The sequence below is a fragment of the Fukomys damarensis genome, unplaced genomic scaffold, assembly GCF_012274545.1.
Source record: "Fukomys damarensis isolate Sample0158 unplaced genomic scaffold, DMR_v1.0_HiC HiC_scaffold_2, whole genome shotgun sequence".
In the NCBI taxonomy this organism is placed as follows: domain Eukaryota; kingdom Metazoa; phylum Chordata; class Mammalia; order Rodentia; family Bathyergidae; genus Fukomys; species Fukomys damarensis.
In genome coordinates, this window is record NW_022900914.1 from 2,612,610 (window position 1) to 2,625,775 (window position 13,166).

At 37.3% G+C, this 13,166-nt stretch overlaps 1 protein-coding gene across 8 annotated transcripts in view; it reads right to left on the bottom strand.

Moving 5' to 3' along the window:
* Pum2 (pumilio RNA binding family member 2) overlaps nt 1-2,551 on the bottom strand; it is a 77,703-nt gene extending 75,152 nt beyond the window's left edge. For all 8 annotated transcript variants that reach the window (XM_010618025.3, XM_033762913.1, XM_010618022.2 and 5 more), the window contains exon 1: nt 2,503-2,551. The gene's annotated coding sequence lies outside the window, so the exon portion shown is untranslated. The remainder of the gene's footprint in view (nt 1-2,502) is intronic.
* Nucleotides 2,552-13,166: the final 10,615 nt, after the last annotated feature.

The following is a 13,166-nucleotide window of genomic DNA, read 5'->3' on the forward strand; positions in this document are numbered from 1 at the left end:
TCTTTGATGTTGTAATAGGGAAAAACTAAATAAACCTGCTGGTTTCACTTGCTTTAAATAGATGTTTAGTAATTTTTAAGGTCACGCAGATAAACAATGTATTATTAGTCTACCACTAGCTTGGCTGAAGTGTTCTAATGGGTTAAAAACTCCCAAAGAAATGCAAGATGAGATATTGCGGGGGAACAACACACCAGTCACAACATTTACTAATCAGTAACTTTTCTCTTGAGTTATAGAACTCAGGACATCAAATGGTCTTTAGGTAACACCCAAGAGTGGGCCAGAGATTTTCCAGGTATCTTGTTCTTTAAAATAATGTTTAACATTTAGGGCAATAATGTGTCTATCTAAAAATAATAAAGACTGGCCTAAAAGTCAATTCTCAAACATATTCTGGCTGAAGAAAAGTCATCATAGGCTCTAGATGATGAAAAAACAGAGGCCCTCTCAAGCATGTAGTCTGTCTTCCCACTGCCCATCCTATTCTTCCTTTCACCTTTTATGAAACCTTGAACCCAGAGACCCTTAAAATATTTTTTTGAAGACAGCTTCTTACCACCTTTGGTTTTCCAGCTTTCCAAATACATCTGTCCTTGCTCCAAGAAATTGTCCTCCATGTTTTTAGTGCTGGGGATCAAGCTTGGATCCTGGAGCTTGTGAAACCACTTGCAGGCGGAACCACTGAACTAAGCTAAATAAATCCCCAGCCCAAAGATTTGGAATTGATTTGGGGGTGCGTGTGCTGGGGATTGAACTCAGGACCTTTTGCTTTCAAGGCAGGCAGTGGAACCACTGAGCTAAATCCTCAGACCTAGGCACTAGCCTTTTCTGAATGGCCAGTAAATGAACCCGGGTTTGATTACAGTATCACTGCCTTCCACCTCAAGGTCTTATCCCACTGTATGTGGGGGCGGAGTCTTCAGGGGTAATAACAGATGTGGAGCCATCATCTCCTATGATAACCATGCCTTATTCTGGAATACTTCTTAAAGAACTTGAGGATGTTTTATAGGAAGCTTTTAATAGTAAAAGGAATAGGCCGGGGATTTGGCTCAGTGGTTCCACCACCTGCCTAGCAAGTGCAAGGACCCGAGTTTGAGTCCCAGTACCAAAGGGAGAAAAAAAAAAGTAAAAGGAATACATTCTAAAATAATGATAAAAGTACAGTAAATATAAATATTAGCAACACAGCTATTATCAAGTATTATGTACTGTCTATAACTGTGCTATAATTTTATACCACAACACAGGCGTATACACACCAACACCACCACAAACATTTAACATGCTATATCTACTACAGAGATCACAGGTAGGAATTTTCAGCTCCATTATAATTATATGAGATCACCATCTTATATGTGGCCTGTGGTCAACTGAAATGCTGTTCCCTATGCAATGCACAAGTAAACTGTGGAATATGTATTTGGTCTGGTTCTGTTTCCTAATACAAACTACCAGGCACTCAGGAATGATTAAGTGTCTTTTGTATTCTGATGAGACAGATGACTGCTGGCAAGGAGCCCTTACACAGCCTCAGGATGGGGGCTGGTGACTAGGGGAACCAACCATGTGATCAGAGAGGAGAAGGGCTAAAGGCGGAGTTGATCAATGGCTGTGAGTTAATACCTACTCAATAAAATCTACACCAAAACCTAAATGACTTTGTTCTGGGAGCTTCCAAGTTTCTGAATTTGTGGAAGTACCTGAGAATGAAGAAAAAACGGAAGCTCTCTCTGAGCCCTCTCTCCAGTATCTTGCCCTATGCATCTTCCCCAACTCAGTGTATCTGACTCCTTGTTAATATTGTTTGTAACAGATGGGTAAAAATTAACAAAGTGCTCCCTGAGTACTGTAAGCTGTGCTGGTAAATTAATATAGACCGATTTGTAGCTGGCTGGTCAAATATGTGACCTACAACTCATAACTGGCATCTGAAGTGGGGGACATTCTTATGAAATGAGCCCTCAGCCTGCGGACAGATCTAAAGCTATCCTTTGGACAGGGTCTAAACTGATCTAAATAATGCACAAACTGGTGACAACTAGAGAATCCTCTGCAGAACTGAGTGCTTGGTGTGTGGGGTCACAGAGACAGATGTTCAGTATAGTTGACTACAGCAGGTGAAACTCAATGATTTTTCCTGCATGCTTACACTGATGTGAGATTTACTAACAGAAACATGTTTGGGAAGAGAAAAGATGAAAGGATGGAGGTCTGAGAACTTCTGATTTCTGGACAACTATGAATCCTCAAGGTATAGCTCTTCTGTGCTCAGTTACTAAAGGTAAAAGTTGTCAATGGAATTCAGAGATGGGTCAAACTCTTAAGGATATGATTCACTAGATGCAGAGGGAAAAGCAAACTTAAAATCAAAACAAAAATAAAAAAGCAAAAATGTCTTGGTTACTGTTACCTGAAATAGCTAAAATGAAATTAAAACAAGAGTGACAGGTCAGACCTAAACATTAAACCAAGCTTAAGTATTCAGCCACTCACCTCAAAGTTGTCCCTGAAGGGAAAACTCATGCGGGGACACAGAAAATACCTGTAAGAGTGATTACCAAGAAGATAGTCAACGTGGAGAAAGAGCAAAAACAAGATACTGAAACCAGATAGTACAGTGTGAAGGAATTTTTATTCTGTATAGGTTATTCGGAGATTTCACTAAAATGAATTCTGAGAGTAATTTAGAAGCAGCATCTTTGGTCCTAAATGCCAAAGGGAAGGAGAACGTGTTAAGGTTGACAAAGGATCCACAGCTCACACAATGGAACAATGACCAACATCCATCTGTATGTCACCCAGGCACACAGTCCGTTATACTTGACAGAACAGCCAGCCTGGTGGCCTCCACGAGTGAAAAGCCACTGTATGGCATATTTGCTCTAAAAGACTGACCAACTTCACTATAAATTATGTTACACATCTATCTAAAATACTGTACCATATAGCTACTGAACACATTTAGGCAATTAATAAAATGCTTATGTAATAAAGTCAAGATTGAAAGGAAATAACCCCAAATCCACACAGAAATGAAAGTGTCTTATTTTGCTCCATCTTACTAATTTTCCTGTAGGCAGATTACTAATTATGTGAGAAGAACAAAACATTTCAAATAACAATTTGGTTAAGTCCTGTTACAGTTTCCATATAATGCATAATCCAAAAGGTTTACAAATAGCTTGTGTAAAGAACCAAGAACATGCAGTAATCTATCACTGACAATATTAATTTTTCTTAGTGATCTGATCCAATTCTGCACCATATGACAACCATTAAAAAATGAGCTTGGAGAGGTGAAGAAAGCATTTAGAACTACAATAAATGGTATTCTCTACCACTATATGACACTAATCACTTTATCTCCTTTTGGGGGTGGTAGTGGTACTAGGTAATGAAACCAGGGCTCTCCCACTGAACTACATCTCCAGCCTTTTTAATATTTTGAGAAGCATCTCAGTAAGTCATTTATTGAGGCTGGCCAGGCTCAAACTCCTGCCTCCACCTGCCAGAGTGCTGGGATTAAGAAACGTGCCGGCTCATTTTCATACTCTTATATAATGGTTCATTTATTTTTAAGGCCAAAGTAGAAATTAAACTCCAGGGTCAAAGGGACTAGGGACTCTGATTTACCTAACTGTTCAATATATAATGAACCTCAAAAATTGTTATGTGAATAAAAAAATGAAATCAAGTCTGATTTCCCCATGGGAACTACTTCTCCAATCCTCCATTCCTACAGACTGTAGCTATCTTTTACATCAATTACAACAATGAAACTGTATAAAAACATAACCAGTTTACACAGATGTAAATAAATAAATAGTGGCTGAAGCAGCTTGTAACACATTCTTCGCAGTCGTTCTCTTTGGACTGTTGATAAATATAACTAGTGGTACCCTACTACTAAAGTCCTAAAGAATACTTTCTCCTCTTTAGCATATCAAATAACTTTCTACAGTATTTGCCAAAGAGCTAAACTTGTTTAGTGATTCCTTTTTCTTATCCATTGGACAAAGGTAAAAGTACAGTGGACCCTTTAATTATAACCAGCCTGACATACGAACAACTTTGGTTATGTCCAGAATTTTAGTTTTAACTTAGCAACAAAGTCTTGAGTTATGACACAAATGCTTGTGCTTGTGCTTCCAGGTGGTCTCACATACAGACTTAACTCTTAAAGAGCTCTGAAAGGAACATTACAATATCCTTTCCTGGATGAGCTTCAGGAATCCTGGGCCAGTGTCTCTCTAAGGACAATGAGATCTGCCTGTACACAGGAGAGAGACTTTGAAGGCTGTGTAGAGGAGCCTGAGCCTTCACTGACCAAGTTTCGTATTTACAGTAGACCTTCAAAGATTTAACTTCGAATTTTCTATTAATCATTACCAACATCGAGTAATTTTTCTGGGAGCCTAAGTTGAATACTATATTTCTAGTGTCATTAAATAAATGATTGAGTTGGCACTCTACTTTGGATCTGGAATGTCTCCCAAAAGGCTCATATGTTACAGGTTTGGGTCCCCTGCCCATGTATGTAAACCATTACAAAGTCTTCCATATTATTAGACATTCATTCTTGCGCTGCGGGTTTAGCTCAGTGGTTCTGCCACTCTGAGCAAAAGGACCCAAGTTCGATCCCCATTACCAAAGAAAACAAAATAAAGACATTCATTCTCTTTATTTTGAGAAAAAAATACTACAGAGGATCTACACAATAACACAACCTCAATAAGTGCTAATTTTTGATGCTTTCACTGAGAAACAAATAATTTAGATGAAAATGAAGATGACTTGCTTTAGACAACTATTATATCACAAAAAGTATTCTAATGCTAACAAATACATGTGAAATATCAAAGATAAATTATGAAATGACCCCCAAGGACTATTTTTAACTTAATGTTATTTTCTGTGATTTAAAATGTATAGTCATCCTAAAGATAGAAGACACATGCTTTGTGATGTAATTAATATGAAACAGTGCTACCACCTATGAAGAAATTTTGCCTAAAAACAAACCTCAATTGGTCTGACAGAAACCTGAGACAGAAAAAGTCAACAGATACACTAAGAAAATTCAGTAACTGCCAAATCCAGGATGATGATGGAGAAGGAGGAAAAAAAATTCACTTGGGTTCATTAACATATTTATGACAATAAATTTATTTACACGTAGGGGAGAAGACAGACTACTCTACAAAGGCTTAAATGCCAGGTGATTTGTGTAAACCTTGCTTGCTTCTGACTGTTGTAAAACAACTACAAAAATACTTTGAGAAAAATCAGGGAAATCCAAATAGAGAATAACTTTTGGATGATATTAAGTAATTCTGTCAGTAATGATACTAGCAAGAGGACTGTATTTCCTGTTAAGCCCTCATTTGTAAATTATGCTTTTAGCACTTCACAAAGGACTGGATATGAACAAGAACTCAAACATGATGAATGTGGATGATAATATCCAAAAGCTTACTATTTTCTCTATTTAAAATTTGTGAGATTTAATAAAATACCAATATGACAGAAAACTACATGAAGCTAGAGTCTTATGAAGAACACATGAAAGTAATATTTAAGCTGAATCTTGAAGGATACACAGTTCGGACAAAACCCTTTTCTTATCTTTTAAACAAAACATTTATAGACTGCAGCTTGTAAAAGAGATTGCTTTCCTCAAGGTTAACTGGCTTGGGCCCGCTGTTGTATAAACTTAATGTTGCTTACTACTTCTTCAATCATAATTATGATAAGTAAATGAAAAGTTTTTCTAAAACCTTACTTCTAAATGATTACAAACTTTCTTGGATTTTTTTTTTTCTTTTTTTTTTTTTGGTTTTTTGAGACAGGGTCTCACCATGTAGTTGAGACTGACCTGGAACTCATGTAGCCCAGGCAGGTCTGAACTCACAGCGATCCTCCTGCCTGAGCCTTCCAAGTGCTGGGATTACAGGTATGGGCCACCACGCCCGGATCTTGGACTTTTAACTAGACAACTTTTCCCCCAAAAGTATAACCACAGAATTTATTGAACACCGAATTTTTTGGCAATGATCACACTAGGCACACTATTATCTAATTCTCACTACAATCCACCAAAGTAAACCAAGAGTGATGGTAGCACGTGCTTGTCACCCAAGCACTCTGGGAGGCTGAGGCAGGAAGATCAAGAATTTAAGCCTAACATGGACAACTTAGTGACTTGGCAACTGTCTCAAAATAAAACAGGACTGGAGAAGATACAGTTCAGTGTGAAGGTCCTAGATTCAATTTCCAGTATCATAGAAGGGAAAAAAATAATAATAATCAGCAAAGTATTATGCTTTTACATCACAAGAAAATAGTATTTCCCTATCTTAACAGACAAAGCTACTTAAATGGCAAAGAATTTAGTCAAATTGTCCACTGACCGGAGACTGGATAAAGAAAATGTGTGGTTTTTTTTGTTTGTTTTTTTAATAAAATGGAGCATGACTTAGCCATAAAGAATGAGAAACTAGAGACATTTATAGATAAGTGGATGCACATTGAGGCCATACTCTTAAGTGAAATAAATAGGACACACATTTAAATATCAAAATTTCTCTGGTGTGAAAAACTAAAAAGTGTAAACAAGGATCAAAATGTATAATTGATATTGTATAATAGGCAGAAAAGGTCTAAAGGAGTAAGGGAAAGGTTAGAAGGGAAAAGAAAAAATGTGAGAAAAGGAAAAACATGGAAATAATGTCTTTGTAAATAGGGAAGGGTGGAGGGGGTAAAGGGAGGGCGGGGGAATGGGGAAAAAAGTAAGAACCAAGATACATCATGTAAAGGCACAAGATCCCAATGATGAATGTAACTGTATTGTATACCTAAAATGTATAAATAAACTTAATGAGGAAAAAAATCGCAGATAATTCAAAACTATACAGATTACGTGAGCTTAACACTTTTTCCCATGCCAACAAGCAAAAACCACCACTGAGCTAAGAATTGTGTGAAAAAGGTCTCTCTCCTTATCTTCCTTTAGCTTACTGTCCAGCCACCTTGACAGCTCTTTACTATTTATGTCTCTGCATGCGCAAATTCCTCAAAGTTTGGCTCAAATGCTACTACTTTCTCTGTAAAACCTACCAAAATCTTTCTCTGAGGTGTTTAACTGGTATTGTTTGATATTAATTATACAGCTTTATCCTTTAGACTTTAAAAGTTCTTTAAGTAAAAATTAGAAGGGCCAGGGATTTAGCTCAGCGGTTCGGTGGCCTGCCTTCTAAGCGCAAGGACCTGAGCTCGATCCCTGGTACCAAAAAAAAAAAAAAAAAAAAAAAATTAGGGTAGGAAAAATCTAACACAATTTTATCAATTGTTCTGGTTATGCCAGTGTTCCACAAAATGTTAACAGTTATGAGGGAGAGGTCCAAAAAGGATATGATGTACATTATTATGAGGAAAGGAAAATTATAAAATAAAAATACTCCAAAGTATTAAATGGAATAGCAAAATGAAAACCAATCTATGTTTCAAACTATGTAGTATCAATTTAATAAAAACAGCACACATAGGCATATGTCCCTAGTCCCAGCACTCTGTGAAGCTTACACAGAAGGACAGCAAGTTCAAACCCAAACAGCGCAATTTGGTCATTTGGCAAGACCCTGTCTCAAAAGAAAAATTTAAAAAGGGCCAAGGGTATAACCTAATTTAAAGACCCTGGATTCAATCGATAGTGCAGTCCCAAAAACCCAAAAATACATGTATGTATACATGAAACACAACCTGTGATACACAACCATGAACAGCAGTCGCATTCATAAAGAAGGCAGTTTCTTATTTTACACTTTCTAGTATTTTAACCTTAGAATATCTCCTACACACTACTTGTATGTTTGAAAACATTAAAATATAGACAGGTCAAAACAGCTTAACAAAGGCCGGGGATTTAGCTCAGTGGTTCAGCTACCCACCTCGCAAGCGCGAGGACCAGAGTTTGATCCCCAGTACCAAAAAGCAAACAAGCAAACAAAAAAAAACCTCAACATCCATAGTTTTTATAGTCATATTATCTTTTTTTTTTGGGGTACCAGGGATCGAACTTGGGTCCTTGCGCTTGCAAGGCAGGTGGCAGAAGTCATTATTACCTTAAATATAGTAATATGCCACTAAAAATAAGTGTTGTCTGTAGCTTATCTCAAAGAATATGTGTAAGACTAGATTTTTCCTAAAATATTTATACACAGACTGTGTTATTTGTAGAAAAATGACAGAATAAAAGTTTTTCAATAAACTAAGAACTTAAAAGAAAAAACTCATTTTAGTCTATTTTTTAAATTTCTAACAGTTTTAGGGCCAATAAAAAGGATTTAGATTTATATTCAAAACCTACTATAGTGACTATCTCTAGTCATACCTTCATGACACTTTGAATTTTAAGTATGTAGATCTAAATATTCTTTCATCACCAATTTTAAGGAAAAATACGGGCTGGGGATTTAGCTCAGTGGTTCCACCGCCTGCATTGCAAGCACAAGGACCTGAGTATAAACCCTGGTACCCCAAAAATAAATAAAATAAATAAAGAGAGGAAAAGGAAGGAAGGAAGGAAGGAAGGAAGGAAGGAAGGAAAATACATCTAGGTTAATTCTTTTGTTAAAATTCCTCAAAGAAGCAGAACCAAATAAATTGTATATATTTTTTTCAAATTGTATATTTAAACTAAATATATCTGACAATATGGCATGATAAATGTGATTTGCATTTTTGAATTTCAAAATATTTTGGTACTATTCTTTGTAGTATATTCTTTGATGACAAGTCAAAGAGAACTAGTTTTTAAAATTGTGTCATTTCTCCTATTACCTAATACTATTGTAGATCCAAATTAAAAAAATATCCTGGAGGCCAAAATACCATTTCACTCCCAAAGCAATACTCGTAAGACAGTTAAATCACTAAAAAAACCTCTCCTTGTGTCCAAAAGGTTTTGCTGTCTGAGGTAAAACACAGCACAGTAACAATTTAGGAAGGATCAGAGTTACACCTTTCTTAATACATAAAGTCCTGTTTAATGATACCCAGAAGACCAAATGCAACATCCTGGATACACTATGTGCTTCTAAGATATATGAGCACCCAAAATTTAAGATTACTATAGTTCTTAGGCCCTCAGAGAATCTAGGCAGGAGGCTTTAAAAAACTACAGATGCTCAGATTACGCTACCTAAGGCTGGTTTGAATTAAAGTTTTGGGAGGAGGGGGAAAAACATAGATCCTGGGGTTCTTTTGGCTCTAAAGCGATGCTTTCTTGTGTAGATATGGTTGTGACTTTTACATACCTGGCCAAGGAATACAGTACCCACAAACACCCTAGAGCAGTCAGTGGTGATGAACTTATGGCACAAGCACCACAGAAGGCTGTTCGCATCTTTTAAAACTCAAAAAGGTTCCCCATCACTGCCCTAAAGGTTTTTCTAACTAAAAAAAATTGTCAGAAAGATCAAGAAGATAATTCCAAGTTTGTCTCTTAACTAGCAGAATGAACTCAGATCTCTTACACTTTCTGATCACATCTCTCCATTTGCAAATAGGACTAACAATGCTTCCCTCATCAGGTTATTTATTGCAAAGACTAAATGAGGTTAATTAATATATGAAATTGAAATGTTAAGGGCTGCCTCGATTTTTTTTCCTTAGAATATTAATGAATCACAATAGGTGAACATTCTTTTGCTTAAAAATATAAAATGTGGGCGGGGATTTAGCTTAGCGGTGCGGTGGCCTGCCTCACAAGCGCAAGGACCAAAGTTCGATTCCTGGTACCAAATAAATAAATGCTCTGATTTCAAGTTTCTCTTCTGGGATTTTAATCTCACACAAACAGCACTAACAACAAACTAACTGTATATGAACACTTACTGCAACACTGTTTACAGTGGTTTGAAAAAAGAAACCAAAAAATAGAAATTTAATAGCCTAACTCTACAATGAAAAAGTGTAACAGTAACAAAAGCCATACACTAAGAATTATAGTATTACTATATATAATAATAGAAAGTCCAGAATGTTGAGTAAAAATACCAAGTTAACTGAAGTGTGTATGATCTCACTTTGTTCAAAAACGGAACGTAATGTTGTTATCCTGCCCTAATCTTGTACCGCCTTCTTAAATTTCTACCCATCCCAATCTTCATGATGCCTATAGGCCAGAGCTCCCTCTTTGGGTGAGCTAGCTGAAACCCGTTAGACCTCACTAGACCTCACAAGGCTGTCAAGAGTGAAACACCAGATGACCTCCAACTTCACTAATCCCACCTGCTTGCTAAATGACATACTTCCCAGGGCCACAAGAGTAGAAAACTGCCATAATGACTTGCAGGGAGGTGGCTTCCAACTCTTGAAAATTTCCTCTCCTTCCCAGAAAAGATAGAATATTCTTCCCTTTTATTTGATTTTCTCTCTCATTTCTTTTGCCCTTACTTCCCAACCTCCAATGGATCAAAAAGCTGACTTCTAAGCTGATTTGCCACTTCATTCTCCGCCAAGCCACCTTCAGGGCCTCATCAGTGCTTACTGGCTCCATGACTCAAAGATGGGATAAAAGGAGGTCAAAAACTGCTAACAGAGGTAGCCTGGGCCCCAATCCACCGGGGGAAGGAGAGCCACGCCTTCTCCCGCCCCAGCTGCCATGCTTGAACGCCAGGAAGGTAGCTGCGGAACCCCCTAACACACACACACACACACACACACACACACACACACATCCCAACCCGCGCACTCTCAGATCTCCTGACTGTGGCATTCTTTGGACCCACTCAGCAGAGACAGAGGTGGTCATCAAGAGTAATTTTCTGTGTTTCTGAGTTAAAGTTGAACATCTTTAAAGAAAGGGCGTGGGAAACCTGTAGTGGAATGTTGTGGAGTTCAACCATTCAGAAGGTTGGGGAACTCAATCTGGGCCTTGCAGCCCGAGGTCAGTCAGCATCATGGGGTTCAGCCATCAGCTAACTGAGATCAGGGGTCTTGCATCCTTGCTCTGTCTGAGCCATTAAATGGTAAATACACTATATTGAAATTTTGTTCACTGCAGACATGTTCTGGACTGCTTCTTGATTTCAATTTAATTCAAATGATTTAAGGGCGATAGACTAGTGACTACCACAGGTAATCAGTGTCCAAGTTGTGCTTGATCTTAATGTGTTGCTGATTGTATCAGTTGGGATAAAGCATTGCGGTTGATCTGATGAGCCGTTTTCTCTGATGTTATGAAGATGAGAATGTCTGTGGGTCATTAGAGACACAGAAGCTAGGGTAAAACTATATCAGGAAGATTTGGGTGATAACCCAGAGATTAAACCAAGGACAGTCCGACAACAAAAATAAAAATGAGAAAACACTTAAGCAAGACACAAGGACAGACTTCCAGTTCACCAATGGCAAACAGTAGGGCAAATGAGGATGAAAAGGCTGATAGTGAACCACCAGGACACCCTGAACTCAAAGCACAGGAAGTAGCAAAACAGATCAATCAGGCTCTAGAAAAATTCAAAACAGAAATAATTTCCCAGATAACCATAGAGATAGTGAGCAAAATGGAAGTCGCAATTCGAGACTCTAGAGCAGAAACTGACAAAAAACAGATGAGCTCAGGACCATGATAGAAGCCATAAAGGCCCAGCATAAGAAAGAAATGGAAAAAATAAACACCCAACATAGGAAAAGAAATGGAATCCATAAAACAGATTCAAACAGATATCCAGGAGATCAAAAACTCCATAAAAAGTGTACGCAACAGAATAAAAGAATATGAAGATAGACCCTCAGATATAGAAGATAAGATTGCAGTCAATGACCATGAAAAGAGAGGTCTCTTAAAAACAGTAAGGGATCATGAGAAATCGATCCAACAACTCCTAGATGATACAAAGAATAACATAAGACTGATAGGAATACATGAAGTAGCAGGAGAAAATACAAATGACTTTAAAAAGCTGTTCACAGAATTAATGAAAGAAAACTTCGCAAACAGAGGGGAAGAATTTGACATTCAGATAACTGAGGCATATAGGACCCCAACTAGCTACAATCAAAAAAAATATATACACCTAGACATATAATAATCAAGATCCCAGAAACCCAACACAAGAACAAAATAACAAGCAGTAAGAGAAAAACAAATCACATACAAAGGAAAGCCCATCAGAATCACAGCACAGCAGACTTTTCAACACAAACCCCTGGGGCAAGGAGAGCCTGGAATGAGATATTTCAAGTACTGAAAGAGAACAACCTCCAACCTAGACTGATGTATCCTGCAAAACTCTCTTTCAAAATGGATGGGGAAATAAAGACACTTCCATGACAAAGAACACCCGAGAAACTACATGGAATACCACACCAGCACTACAAGGAATTCTAAACAAGATCCTAGAAAAAGACAATGAAGGCAACAACACCATGAGGTCCAGCAGAGCAAATCAAATAGGCAAGGCAAGAAATTAAAAGGAGGTGAAAAAATAAAAAGAGTCAACTAAAGTCCAATAATATGTCAATAATAAGTCAGTACATATCAGTTATAAACAGCAATGTTAATGGCCTCAACTCACCAATCAAGAGAAATAGACTGGCAAAATGGAATAAGAAGCAAAATCCAACAGTATGTTGTATACAAGAAACACACCTAGTGCAAAAAGAAGTCCATAGACTGAAAATGAAAAGATAGAAAACAATTCTCCATGTGACAGGAGCCCAGAAAAAAACAGGGGTAGCAATCTTATTTGCAAAGTAAACTTCAAACCAAAACTGATTCTAGTATTATTGATGTAGGACGGTACTGTATCATACCTCTATGAATGTAAAATATCTTGCACTTGCTTTATGATACATAGTAGGGACTGTGCTTTATCAGAGCTACATTTCATGATATTACTCTAGAATGTTCTCTTTCCAGATGATGATTAAGATGCTAATAAAAAAAATGGTGCCAGGTACCACAACAGCAACAAAACTTTGCTGTTTTCTGGATATTATTCTTTTCTTTGTTTTGTTTTGTTTTGTTTTAATGGAATGTGCTGAATTGTCTATAATTTTGTTCAGATGACTGCAGAACCTGGAAAAGCTGTTGCTGCTATCAATGCATAACATACTGCTATTATTAGTCTTTTTATATAAATATATATATA